Genomic DNA, 13352 nt, shown 5'->3' on the forward strand with positions numbered 1-13352 from the left:
AAGTAATGTATGAGTCCTGGAATTATTGTGTGTGTACAATGCTAAAAATCAGTGATTTTTCTATACGCATGCATATACATATACACACACACACACACACACACACACACACACACACACACACACACACACACACACACACACACACACACACACACACACACACACACACACACACACACACGCACACACACACACACACGTATATAGCATTACTAGTTTTATACTTATTTCAGCAGATGGAAATATATTGTGCAACAGTGGTACTGCCACATCAGTCCATAACTGCTGTTTAGCAGATGCCAAACAACAGCAGGGATAAGTAGTGCATACCTGTCACCGTCCCTGATTTCACAGGCCATCCATGATTTTGCCTCATAATTTTACTCTGTCTCTTGTAAAAAGACTGAGTTGCTGATAAATCATTCAGGAAAACGTGTAGTCAATAAATCAAGAGATCAGAGTTTCATACTTCTTATTTTCCAAAAAAATGGATGTTGACACAACATATGTTAGTCTATTAACTTTGTAAGTGAATTAGAGCAACATGACTCCAAGAGCTGGCATGTATAAGTGCAATATGTGCAAACATTGCAGATATGTGAGGTCGGGCACATATTTCATGATTAGGGACATCAAGTACCTTATCAAAGGGAGATACAATTGTGCATTGATACACATGGAGTATCTCGCTTCTTGTTCGTCATGCCCAGCTTTTTATGTGGGCAAGATGGACAGGAGATTGAATGAATGCATGTACGAACATTTATATGCCATGAAGAAGATTAAACTGGAGAATGCCCTAGCAAGTCATGTCTACAATCACCCTGCCAGATTTTACATTTATGATCATTGACCAGTTGAACTATGTGAATTGGGGGGGGGGGACAGAATCCCTGAAATTAGAAATGAAGGAGCTTATGTGGCAGTTGAGACTTGAAGCCTACCATCACCCTGGCCTCAATAGTATGTTATCTATCAGCTGTGTCCTTAAGCTGAGGAGTTTGGAAAGATGATGCATGGGGGGTATAACATCACGTGTGATTTGGACATAGGACCGGCTGAGCGATCTTGATATATATATTTTATACCATATCTGGTAGATGGAATGTCTTTTTATCAACATTTGAAATATGATGGCATGTTTTTTATTTATTTTAATGTGTCAGTATTATTATGTGTATTTGGTTCAAAGTAAGTATGTTTTTATAATATTATTAACTTTCGATTGCATTATTTAAGTGCTATGTAAGGAACAGTATTAGTTTTACAGTTGTATATTTTATATCACATACAACTTTTTATATTGTGTGTTTATGGGAGAGGAACATTTTAGTTAGATTGAAGCTACTTGTGCCTGTTCCTTTAAGGTAATTGGAGGATGTGTTTTGTAATAGACTTTGCTTGCAATGGCTTTAAATGTAGCAGCACCTAAGTGTGAGTTGTTATTTTTCAGAGTCTGAAGAACTTGGTGCAGGGCGCCGATGAAAAGCAGTATCGTGGTGCTTAATAAAATTGAAGTTGTTCATTTATTGGCATCTTGTTTGCTTATCCCTTTGGAATTTTTAAAAAGACCTGCCTCAGTGAGTTTGGCTATCTGGCTGTGTTTATCTTTGATGAGTTTCACCTCTCTGACTGTGCTTATTGGAGGTGTTTAGTTCTGCTGCTTGGAATTAGGAACTGTGTTGGCTTAGTAGCAGCTCGTTGCTTTTGCCTTTGACTTCCAGAACAAGCATACGTGTGTTTGGAAGGCATTTAGTCCTGCTGTTTGGCATCAGGAGCTGTGCTGGTTTAGTAGCAGTTTGTTTTTTCTTGCCTTTGATCTTCTGCGTAGCAGATGCCAAACAACAGCAGTGATAAGTAGTGCATACCTGTCACCGTCCCTGATTTCACAGGCCATCCATGATTTTGCCTCATAATTTTACTCTGTCTCTTGTAAAAAGACTGAGTTGCTGATAAATCATTTAGGAATACATGTAGTCAATAAATCAAGAAATCAGAGTTTCATACTTCTTATTTTCCAAAAAAATGGATGTTGACACAACATATGTTAGTCTATTAACTTTGTAAGTGAATTAGAGCAATAGTTAAAATGTGTTCCTGAATTAGAGTGACTATTATTTTCGGCTTTACTCAGAATTCTTGAGCAAAGAAGTTGGGAGTTATAGTATCTGGTGTTCTTCCAGTATTTATAAAACTCCCTGGCAGAGAAAACCATCCCTAAAGATTAGAAACATCAGCTATTCTTAAAATCCAAGGTATGCGCAGAGACCAATCACTCTGAGCTATTGATCTCTGTAGTGTTCACCTTGCTCACCTTCATTATCAGTTTTATCCTAATAGGGTTACATCACAACTTTGTTCACGTTAAAGAGTGCAATCAAAAAATGTATACATTGTTTTCTCCTCATTTTTCCCCAACCAGCAACAGCTTTTGTGTGACCCCCCCACACACACACACACACACAGTCAAGGATAATTAAGGGCCCCCCTCTGCAGCCACAGGTATTGCAGGTACCTAAACCTGGCTAGGAAGTCGGCCATCAGGGTTTAACTAAACTAAGGGCACTATGTCAGTAGAAAAATATTTAATAGAATTGTGAAGCCTGCTGCTTGCCAAAACACTGCTCTATAACCAGAGATTTATTTTAATTTTAAAGGAAATATAAAAAGAGTTACTATTATCCACCTGGTTGTACACAGGATTGTTGTACTAGCTTTTGTTGGTTTGCAGACCTGTTGCAAAATATCAGGATTAAATAACTTGCTGTTTTTGGGAGCCCGCAAAAACTACAGGGTTTGCTAGTGCATAAAGACACCTGTGCTAAGGAAAGCAAGAAAAAAGGTGGAGATTCTAAAAGATTAAGTCCTCTGGCAGGAAAAAGGAAGTTAATTTCTAAGTAACGTGAGGAAAACGTTGTTGCTTTTAAAAGGTTAAACCCTCTGAAAGGAAAAAGGGGATTCATTGATGAATAAACCAAGAAAATTGTATTGCTTCTAAAAGGTTAGACTCTCTGATTAGAAATACAGGGGTTCAATGCTATGTTAAGCAAGAAGGAGGTATTTTGAGAGTAAACACTCTGAAAGTGAAAAAGTGAGTTCACTAGTGTACAGTAGAAGCATGAAAATTCTATTCAGTCTTTGTAAACTATGTATGAATTACCTGTAAAATGATAGGCAAAAGAAATAACAAGCAAAGCAATACTTGTGCTGCTATCTAGGCAGTAAAGGAAAGCTCTGATGAGGCACGGCACTATCAGTTTTTGTTTTTCAAAAAAAAAAGCCTCCCACACCCCCATATATATATATATATATATATATATATATATATATATATATATATATATATATACCAACTCAAAGATTGCTATACCTTGAAGAAAAGGGAATGTCTGGAAAATGGCATCTCAGACTTGGTATATACAAATCCGTTCTTTCGGCTATTCAGTCTCTATGTTTTGGGACTTGCATTAGTGGGTCCTGAAATTTCAAATGGTTACCAACTAAACCTGATGCAACATAATGTGAATGCTTTGCACCACAGTGTCTCATGATGAGCAGGAATAAAATGAATGATTTGCAGTTCAGTGCTGCAGATATGCAAAGTGAAATCTTAGTGGGAAGTAACACGCGTGGCTCTGGTTCCAAGTGAGATGGAACAGATGATACCAAGTAGCAGAACTTGAGTATTGTTATAAAACAAGAGCTTGAAGAAAAGACACTGGTATGACAAAAGGATAACCAAATGTAAAAGAAAGTAAGTTAAACACCAACATAGTGCTCTATAATACGAAGTAAGACAATTAACCAAGAGTGTAGAAATGTTGCTATAATCAGATGGTGTTGTCTTCAAGTAGAAAAAGCTCATAACTACAGTGGAAGATATAATTTCTAAGTATGGAAATAAAATGGCAGATATATTTACAAGGCTGTTGGCTAAAATTGTCCAGTAAAAGATATGACAGATACGACAAGGTAAAACAGCCAACGACAAGAGTTATCTAACAGGCTCTCTCAACTGTCTGCACAACTGGGAATAGTGAAATACCAAAATAAGCACGATTGTGCTAATTTAAAAAAGACTGCAAATCAAAAAGAACAAAGTGACTAGGTGTTGGAACTTGAAAGACAAAAGAAAAATTGGCCTCAAACCCAAACTGACAAAGTGAAAAGGAAAAACTATGCCAGGAGCTACAACGGAATATCTCCTTCTTGACATAAAAGTGAAACATCAGAGCAGGTACACTGAGAATGATCCCCAAACAGTGGATCTGCAAGAGGTTAGACATATTGTACACAGACTCATACTCACAATAATGAAGTACCCCAGTCTATGTAAAAGAATAAATATTAAAGCATAACTGAAAATAAACAGCTCACACTCATCAGTGGGGAGTTGAAAATGATTACATACAAATTAACACAGGAGAGTAATACCAGTAGCTTAAGTGCAATTAAGTAACATATCCCAGATCTGGAAGAAAAATACAAAGAGAATAAAACCCTTGCAAATATGCTATATAAAGAATAAACAAATGTTAAGTGGCAAAAATGTATGACCAGTATGTTATTAAACTGATGCAAAGAAAGGAAATCTTTTAAGATAAAAGTTCAGCAGCTGGGACATTGATTCCAACAGAGCTCTTGGAATGAGGTACAAGTTTCAAGCAGCCTGAGGTTATAGAAGATAGGACCAAACATACAGACAATAAATGAGAGAATCATGAAATTGGAATGATAGTAATTAATCTCAATACAGCAAAACTGAAAAGACATATTGATATGGTCAATCAGAAATGCAGTAAATTGGAGACTGGAAAATCAAACTGCTGTCAAAGCACACCACCGTAAATAAAAATATGCATGATAAACATGTGCCTCTAGCAACACAATGAGATTAAAGTTACCCAAGTAAGAATGTTGGGGCAGCCCTCAGAAACGAACAGGACATCAGATATGAAATGTTCAGACATATGATGAAATTTAAAAAACATTACAGCAAATCAGCTTAAACCAACAGCTGCAGAAATTCAGCCAGAGCATGAGGAAGCATGACAGGAAACTGTAAAACACTACAGGTAAAATTACAGATTAGAAAAAAGGGATGCAGTAAGTTAAAGTTCAAACCAGTACCAGATGAAAGTGAATCGCTTTTGCGACTAAAAGCTGTTTATATTGTAATCATGTACAATTAATTAACAGAGCCCAAAGCTGGCCTGGAACAATGGTATTATATCTGTTACCAAGTCAGATATATTGCCAAATGGTGCTCAGTCTGGAATGCTAAAAAACATTTACCAAGGAATTTGCAGGCTGGTCAATGATGCTCATGCGTATAAGTCTAAGTTGAGAGAGGGGCAGTCATCTGCTATACTGCGCCACAGTGACAGCTGTGGGATATTTGGAGCTGCAGTTATGGGAAGGAGTATCCACAACTGTCCTGAGTGGAGGAGGCCCCTTCTTATTAACAGAAGGTTGTGAGACAGAGAGAGAGAGAGAGAGAGAGAGAATGTGGACCTGTCTGTCAGACAGAAGAAGTATATTAGAGAGATACACACTGAAAGACCAGTAGAGTATGACAGACTGGGAGAGGAACTGAACTGTGATTTGTTTACCTAAGAAGAATGTTGAGCCATTTATCAGGACTGAAATGACAGTAGTTCATCCACAAAAAAAACTCCCAACTGTACCCAGCAGTTACAACTATTTTGTTAACTATGCCGATATCAGGCACCATACTGTAATAAAATAAAATAAAATATTGGCCTAAAAATGTATTTCAGCTTTGTTTCACTGATACACAACCAGCCAGCCACATTAGAATAAAAATATCAAATTAGTCCTCCAAAGCACCATCCACTGCCCATGATATCTGGTTGCTTGCTAGGATTTAAAAAAATATACATGTACACCACTCTCTGAATACTCTTTCTCTCACTTTAGTGTAGTGTACGTTTGATAACATATAGTAGAGTCTAAAAGGCGGCAGAGATGAGGTCTATGTTGCAGAGGCAGAATTTCCAGTTATGATGCTAGGGATCTCGGTCTGACTTGTTAACTGAGTTCTAGTGGACCAGGGATTGCAGGATTGGTGTCCTTCTTTTGGGAAGATGGTGTGAATTTTTTCCTATTTAACAGCCCAGTGCAGTCAGATCATTTACACAAGGGGTTTTGCATGTAGACGTATACATGTAAGGAATGCAGTGCTGTCAGTGTACACTGCACATGGCAGATGGAGCCTGAAGAGGAAGGTGTATGAACAAAAAGCTTTTTTACCCAACTTCAAAAGGTTATGGTTTTAGATTTTTTTTTTCTAACTCCATAAAAGTCTGGCATAATCAAACTCTGACACATGTCAGTATACTTCACAATGCCTTCCTTACCTTCTCCAGTCTTCATAAGGAAGTATTCATGATCTGTGCTGTGTCTTTGTCATCCTTTCTTTTCAACACATCATACAGTGAGCTGTTTGCGTATTAGACAACAGTGTGCAGTGTAACGGCATACCATAAGGCTTGCACTATACTATTTCTTAACTTTATGATACCCAGCCTGAAAGACTGGATCATAATATAACTGTTCTAATTATACTGAGTTTAAAACAACTTACCAAATACTCTTCAAGATTATATTTTTGTTTATGGATAAACTTTTATTTTAAACTACTGCCCAGAGTGATCAACATAAAGATGATGAACAGATTTTCAGGAATGAGTTTATACATAGCTGGTGTTTGAAAAGTGGGCACCTCTGGGAACCCTGCTTAATGCTGTCCAAGGCATTTTATATATATATATATATATATATATATATATATATATATATATATAGGTCTACTTCCTTCACCAAAATCCCATTTCACTGACATTCATTTCACTGAGACCAAATCACCTAAAGTTCAAATTACTGAAAATTCATTTCACTGAATCTCATTTCACTGAATTGTAAACTATAGACTTGATGTGGCAGTGTGTAGAGTACTGTTAGGCAAGTAAAGGGTATATGCCCTCATCCGTACACTAGTCCAACCTGGAGTTAGTATATATATATAGTTGGGGGGGGTGTAGCTCCCTACTTAATTTAGTTTTATATTGTCTGGTTTCTGTTAAGAGGATAAATAAGTAGTTTTTAAGTTGTGGAAGGAGGTTGGCTTTATTTTGTGAGTTTGTTTGTCTTTGGTTTCTCATTTAGTCTTGTGAAATGTAGCTTTGTAAGCTGTCGGTGAAATGAGATTCAGTGAAATGAAGTTTTCAGTGTTATGAACTTTAGGTGATTTAGTCTCAGTAAGATGAATATCAGTGAAATGGGATTTCGGTGAAGTGAAGTAGACCCACACACACACACAGATATATATATATATATATATATATATATATATATATATATATATATATATATATATATTTTTTTTTCCTGTCTGTCAGTATTTGATTGGCTTCTTTTAGGTATTGTGATAGTTGTATTTAAGGTACTTGCTATTACTGTTTGTATGAGAAGTTTTATCATGGAAAAGAGGTGAAACCTAAATGGTTGCAAAATAGCAGGTTCTTATGAAGACTTACAACACAATATAGTACTTTACACAATATTTCAGATGTAAGGAAAATCTGTTCATTTTCAGATTGCAGAAGCCTACTTTGGTGGAGCTTAAGAACAAAAAACACATGTTTTTCTATTCTTTTTCTAAGTTGTTTACAAGCAAACAACAAAGGAGACTGTGCAATGTATCCAGCCAATTGATTGACAAAATAAAAGGAACTTTGCATTTTCCGCTGTCCTTAGCGTTTTGAGCCACAGACCACATAAACCTTAGAACTGCTGCCTACAGGTTATACTGTTTCTGAATCTGGTACTATTTCTTGCAGTTCTAAAAGAGACTCAAGCTGAAGTATTCATTAGTGCACCCATACGCGTACATATACATTTCTAAATGTTCTCGTATCATCCACTATAAATAAATCCCAGTCAACACAAAACTGCCATTTTCAGCACAACTAAAGTAACACACTACTCTCTTGAGCTATATTTATTATTATTATTATTATTATTATTATTATTATTATTATTATTATTTATTGACAGGTCTAGTAGTGGCCTCTTTAAAGTGGAGACATGAGGTGGTGATAATACTGACTAGAAGAAACATGGCCAGGGCACCAAGGAAATTTCAACTCTTTTTGGTAAGCTCTGTTGGATCTTTTACATCCACCTGGGAAACCACTAACATATACAGATGGAACCTCGGTTTATGTCTCATCTGAAGAATGTTTCATTTACACTTTCACTTACATTTCTGCATTGATTTAATGCCATATCAAAATGATTTGACATTTCTGCATTGATTTAATGCCATATCAAAATGATTTGTAGACAAAATGCAAAATGAAGAGATGCTTTTTTAGCTAAAGCTTTATTTGTCAGATCAGCGTCTTTGTTCCACTTGCATTGAATATTATTTCCCATTTCAGTATACCATTTCTGTATTTAATGAGATACGTTCTACAGTGCTTGTTGGGTGTACCACTACATGCAGCCAATAAAAACAAAATCAGTTCAGCTTCTCAAAACAGGCTATTAAAAACATTTCAGTTTCAGCCAGAAGTCACTATGTCATCAAACAGATGAACTCATTTCATCGAGTGCTTCTGCAGAAACTAATATTAAGCATCCAGCACCTCATAATAATGTGACAGCTGATTAACAATTACTCCTACAACAAATTACACAATGTGGTTCCGTCCATTTTACACAAACATTTGATTCAATTGAGGTACAGCAGTTATATCTTTTGTGAGAAAGAGTGTGTGTGTGTGTGTGTGTGTGTGTGTGTGTGTGTGTGTGTGTGTGTGTGTGTGTGTGTGTGTGTGTGTGTGTGTGTCTGTGTGTGAGAGACGTATGTGTTTGTGTGCAGCCTCATATCCAACTTGTGCGGGAGTGTCACTGAAGCAAGGAAGACCACACAAGCAGTTTAAAATGACAGTGGCATTAAATGCAGTTTATTAATGTATTTATTACTTTTGTTTTCCAAGGAAAGTCTGGCTGGGAGCAAGTCCTATCTTCAACATAAACGTAGGGCCAGGGAGAAATGCATATATACATATATACATATACTAGCAGTGGCAGTTAATTAATCAAACATGATAAATGTGCATATATGGAAAAGTAAATGAACATATGCAGAATAATAATGATACAACAGTCAATGAAAACATGACAGTTAAAACAAGAATACAGTAAAATATTAGCTAATATGAAGCTCATAAGAGTCCAGTTGCTTTCAAATGGGATCACCTGTAAATAGATATTGAGTAGGAGACAGTGAAGTAATTATAGGATGAAGATGGTTACACATTATGAAGGAGTATTGGGGAGGTCCAAGTAAAAGGGTGATAGATATAGTAGTGGAGAGGGGTAGATGATAGTCCAATAGTTAGAGATTATGAAGAAGTAGCTGTATTAAAATCAGTTAAATAAAACAGTGGTGACAGTAAGGGTTTGGAAATTAAATTCTTAATGGAACGTCTACAGAAAGCAAAAGAAAGTATGTCACTTTAATATGGAGTAATCATTTATAAACAGCTCTGATTTCATTTGTTTTTTTTAAAACTAATACGAATTTTTAAAACAATGAGATTTATACCTTAATTCTTTTCTGACATTAACATTGCCTGGTATTATAGCAGTTTTAAGCCTATAATGATTTTTTTGTACTCTTACATTTACCTGGACGAATTGATGGCTTCTATTACAGTGCACTTAGGTACTTTTGTACAGCTCTGTCTGTAAAATAACACTGAAGATTTCACATATAGCTCTTTATTTTTTTACAAACAGTTATTGTACTTTATTCTTGACTTGACTGTCTTAAACAACCTTTTTTAACATTTACAGGTTGACTACTTTTGGACAAGAAATGTGGCTAAAAAAGATCCAATGATCTGTCCAACTACCCACTTAACAACAAATAAATGAATTAATACACATTTCCATTCATTTCATAATAGCCTTGTCAATGCAACTGGCATGTTACATAGGTAACATTGGTTTGCCGCTGCCACTATGAGTGGGTGAAAGCGAATGTGCCAAGAATCAGAATCCTCAAACTGCATTCACTGAAAAGATCCTTTCAAAAAAACATTTTTTAAGTGTTTTTGCTGTCAGGCAGCCTCCCATACTGCCTGAACTTATATAGACCAACTCCACGGTCGCAATGACTTGAAAAAGAGGGAAACTGCCCCCAAAAAGGGAATCACTTCCAGCACAACTCTCTGACAGTGATTTGCTGTGGAGGAACTCTCGTCAGCAAGCTGAATGTTGGGCAACTGAAGCTCAAGCTTTCAATCTTAGTCAACCATTAGGTAGGGTTATCACCTGTCCCACTTTGCGAGGGACAGTCCCGCTTTAGGCAGTTGTGTCCTGACAAAAAATTTTAAAAATGGCAAATGTCCTGAGATTTTAGGACAAAATTGTTGTTGTTGTGTCTTTCAGCTTTTCCCGGTTAGGGGTCGCCACAGCGGAACTCCGGTCCGCTAATGATTGGCAGTAGATTTTTACGTGCTGACTTGCCGGGCCTGACGCACAACCTTCAACGAAGGAACGCCCATTCACGCATGTCGCCACACAGAAGACATTCTAACTGAGAATCAAACTGGACAACGTCTTATTGTGAGGCGACAACGCTACCGCAGCACCACTACCGCAGTATTTTAGGACAAAATTATTTCCTATATTTTATGTAATAGTTGCATAAACCAGTTATTCTGTATCTAAAATACCTAAATGTTATAAGAAACAGAATAAGCAACTAAAATTCTACAAGAATAAGCTTTTATTTAGGCAAAAAAGTTAAGTTCTAGCCTTTGTACTGACAGCGGGTATGTGTCGGCCTGTAAAATCTGATGTTTATACCAAAAATGTCCCACTTTAGCCATTTGAAAATTTTAGGACAAAATGATTTCCTATATTTTATGTAATAGTTTTATAAAAGTTATTCTGTATCTAAAATACCTAAATGTTATAAGAAACAGAATAAGCAACTAAAATTCTACAAGAATAGCTTTTATTTAGGCAAAAAAGTTAAGTTCTATCCTTTGTACTGACAGCAGGTATGTGTCGGCCTGTAAAATCTGATGTTTGTACCGAAAATGTCCCACTTTGGCCATTTGAAAAGGTGGCAACCCTACCATTAGGGTAATGGGTTTGTCTCGGTTGATCATCTTTTTTCCAAATTTGCTTTACAACTGACTGCTAATGTTACAGAATAAGCAATACACTGGCTGATAAAAGTTATCTTTAATTTATACATTATAACTATTCAGATTTTCAGTGATATCCCTGACATGCCATTTAACTGTTCATGATTTGGCAAAATATCCTTGATTTTGCCTCATATTTTTGCCTTGTCCCTACAAAATGTTTAGGTTCATAGGTTCATAGGTTTGTACTAGGCTATCTGCCCTAGGGCATTTATAAGCCTAGCCAGAGTGTGTGTGGCTTTCACCACCCCTTAGGATGAGAATACTATGCCCATTTAGGGTTTAGTTTACTGTGCCTCTGTCTAGCAGTGACACAGAGATGACCCCCGGGGTAAACCTACGATCTCCCATCCACTCGTCAAGACTTCTCTTGAATAGAGTTAGTGAGGGGCTCTGCCTAACATGGATTGGGATTCTGTTCCAGAGTGTAGGGAGCCTCTGGGTTATGAATCTGTCCCTCCAGCATGTCCTATTTATTTCTGTGTTGAGGTTTAAGTCTCTTGCTCTCGTGGCTCTGATGGATTTGGATTTTTTGAGGTGGAGCATGTCCATTAATTCTGGATTGGACATGGCCTTGTACGTTAGGCACAAGTCACCACTGAGTAGGCGGTATGTGACTGAATAGAGCTGGAGTTTTTTCAGTTGGGCAGCATATGACATATGTTTAAGACCCTTTATCCTCTTGGTGAGGAACTTTTGGGGTCTTTCCAACTGCTGCAGGTGTCGGGTAAGATACATCCCAAATGGGGCATTGTACTCAATCATTGGCCTAATAAGAGATGAGTACAGGGGCACAATGACCTCACTTGATCTAGATGTGAAACCCTTCATGATAAGGTGGGCAATATAGAAGGTCTTCCTAACCACTTTGGCAATGTGAGTGTCAAATGAGAGGTTACTGTCAACCTGGGTCCCTAGGTCCCTGATTACCTCTTCCATACTTAATGGATTACCACCTATGTGGTAATTTGTGGGTACCTTGTTTTTCCCAAAGGGTATGACTATACATTTTTTGGCGTTATGCTTAAGGCCATGGCTCTGGCACCAATTATCCGTTTCTATGAGTCCTCTCTGAAGGATGTTTGTGTCCGCTGGAGTATCAATTATGGTGCCCAGTTTGCAGTCGTCTGCGAACTTTGTCAGCCACAATCCACCTATGTTTGCCTGTACCTCGGAAAAATAAATGCCAAACAAGAGGGGTCCCAGGACTGAACCCTGTGGGACACCGCTTGTGACTGGCTTAGAGTCTGACATAGCTCCAGCAACTCTGACCCTGTGGGTTTTGTCCTTGAGCCAGTTTGCAACCCATCTCGTGACATATGGGTTTACATTTAAGCTGGTGAGTTTGTCTATGATGCCCGAGTGTGGTATTGTGTCAAAGGCTTTTGCAAGGTCAAGGTAGGCTGTGTGAACTGCCTTACCTTCATCAATGGCCTTAGTGATGGTTTCAAAAAAGTCGACCAAGTTCAAAAGGCAGGATCTGCCCTTGACAAAGCCAAATTGGGTAGGATCCAATGTCTGTAGGTCCCCAATGTCTTTGTTTATGAGTTCCATAATGATCCTCTCCATAGCTTTGCAGACCAGGCTCGTCAAGCTTATGGGGCGGTAATTTCCAGGGTCCGTAGAAGCACCGCCTTTGTGAAGTGGGACCACTGTTGCCGTACGCCACTCTTTGGGTACGTATCCTGTAATAAGGCTAAGATTAAACAGCAGCCTTATGTTTGGGTTTAGTTCCTCTTGGAGTTCATGTAGCACACAGCCCAGGACACCGTCCTGTCCCATTGATGCTGTGTTTTTAGCTTTAGAGAGGGCGGCTCTCACCTGGGCATCTGAGATGTTAGGGAGGCTACACTCTGCTGGGATAGTTATTTCTCCTTTTGGGGGGGAGGGGGAGGAGAAATTTGCACTGAACCTATCTGCCAGAATGTTGGCAATGTCAGTGGGTTCAGTGTATTTATCATCATTTTGGACTTACTCTGAGCATATCTGGGAGTTTCCACCCATGTTTCTAACATAGCTAAAGAAGGCCTTGTGATTGTCTTTTGTGTCTTTTGCGATTTTTCTCTCAAAGTTGGCCTTGGATGATTTTATGAGTGA

This window comes from Protopterus annectens, chromosome 3.part0, assembly GCF_019279795.1.
Source record: "Protopterus annectens isolate FY-2018-M chromosome 3.part0, PAN1.0, whole genome shotgun sequence".
NCBI classification, from domain to species: domain Eukaryota; kingdom Metazoa; phylum Chordata; order Ceratodontiformes; family Protopteridae; genus Protopterus; species Protopterus annectens.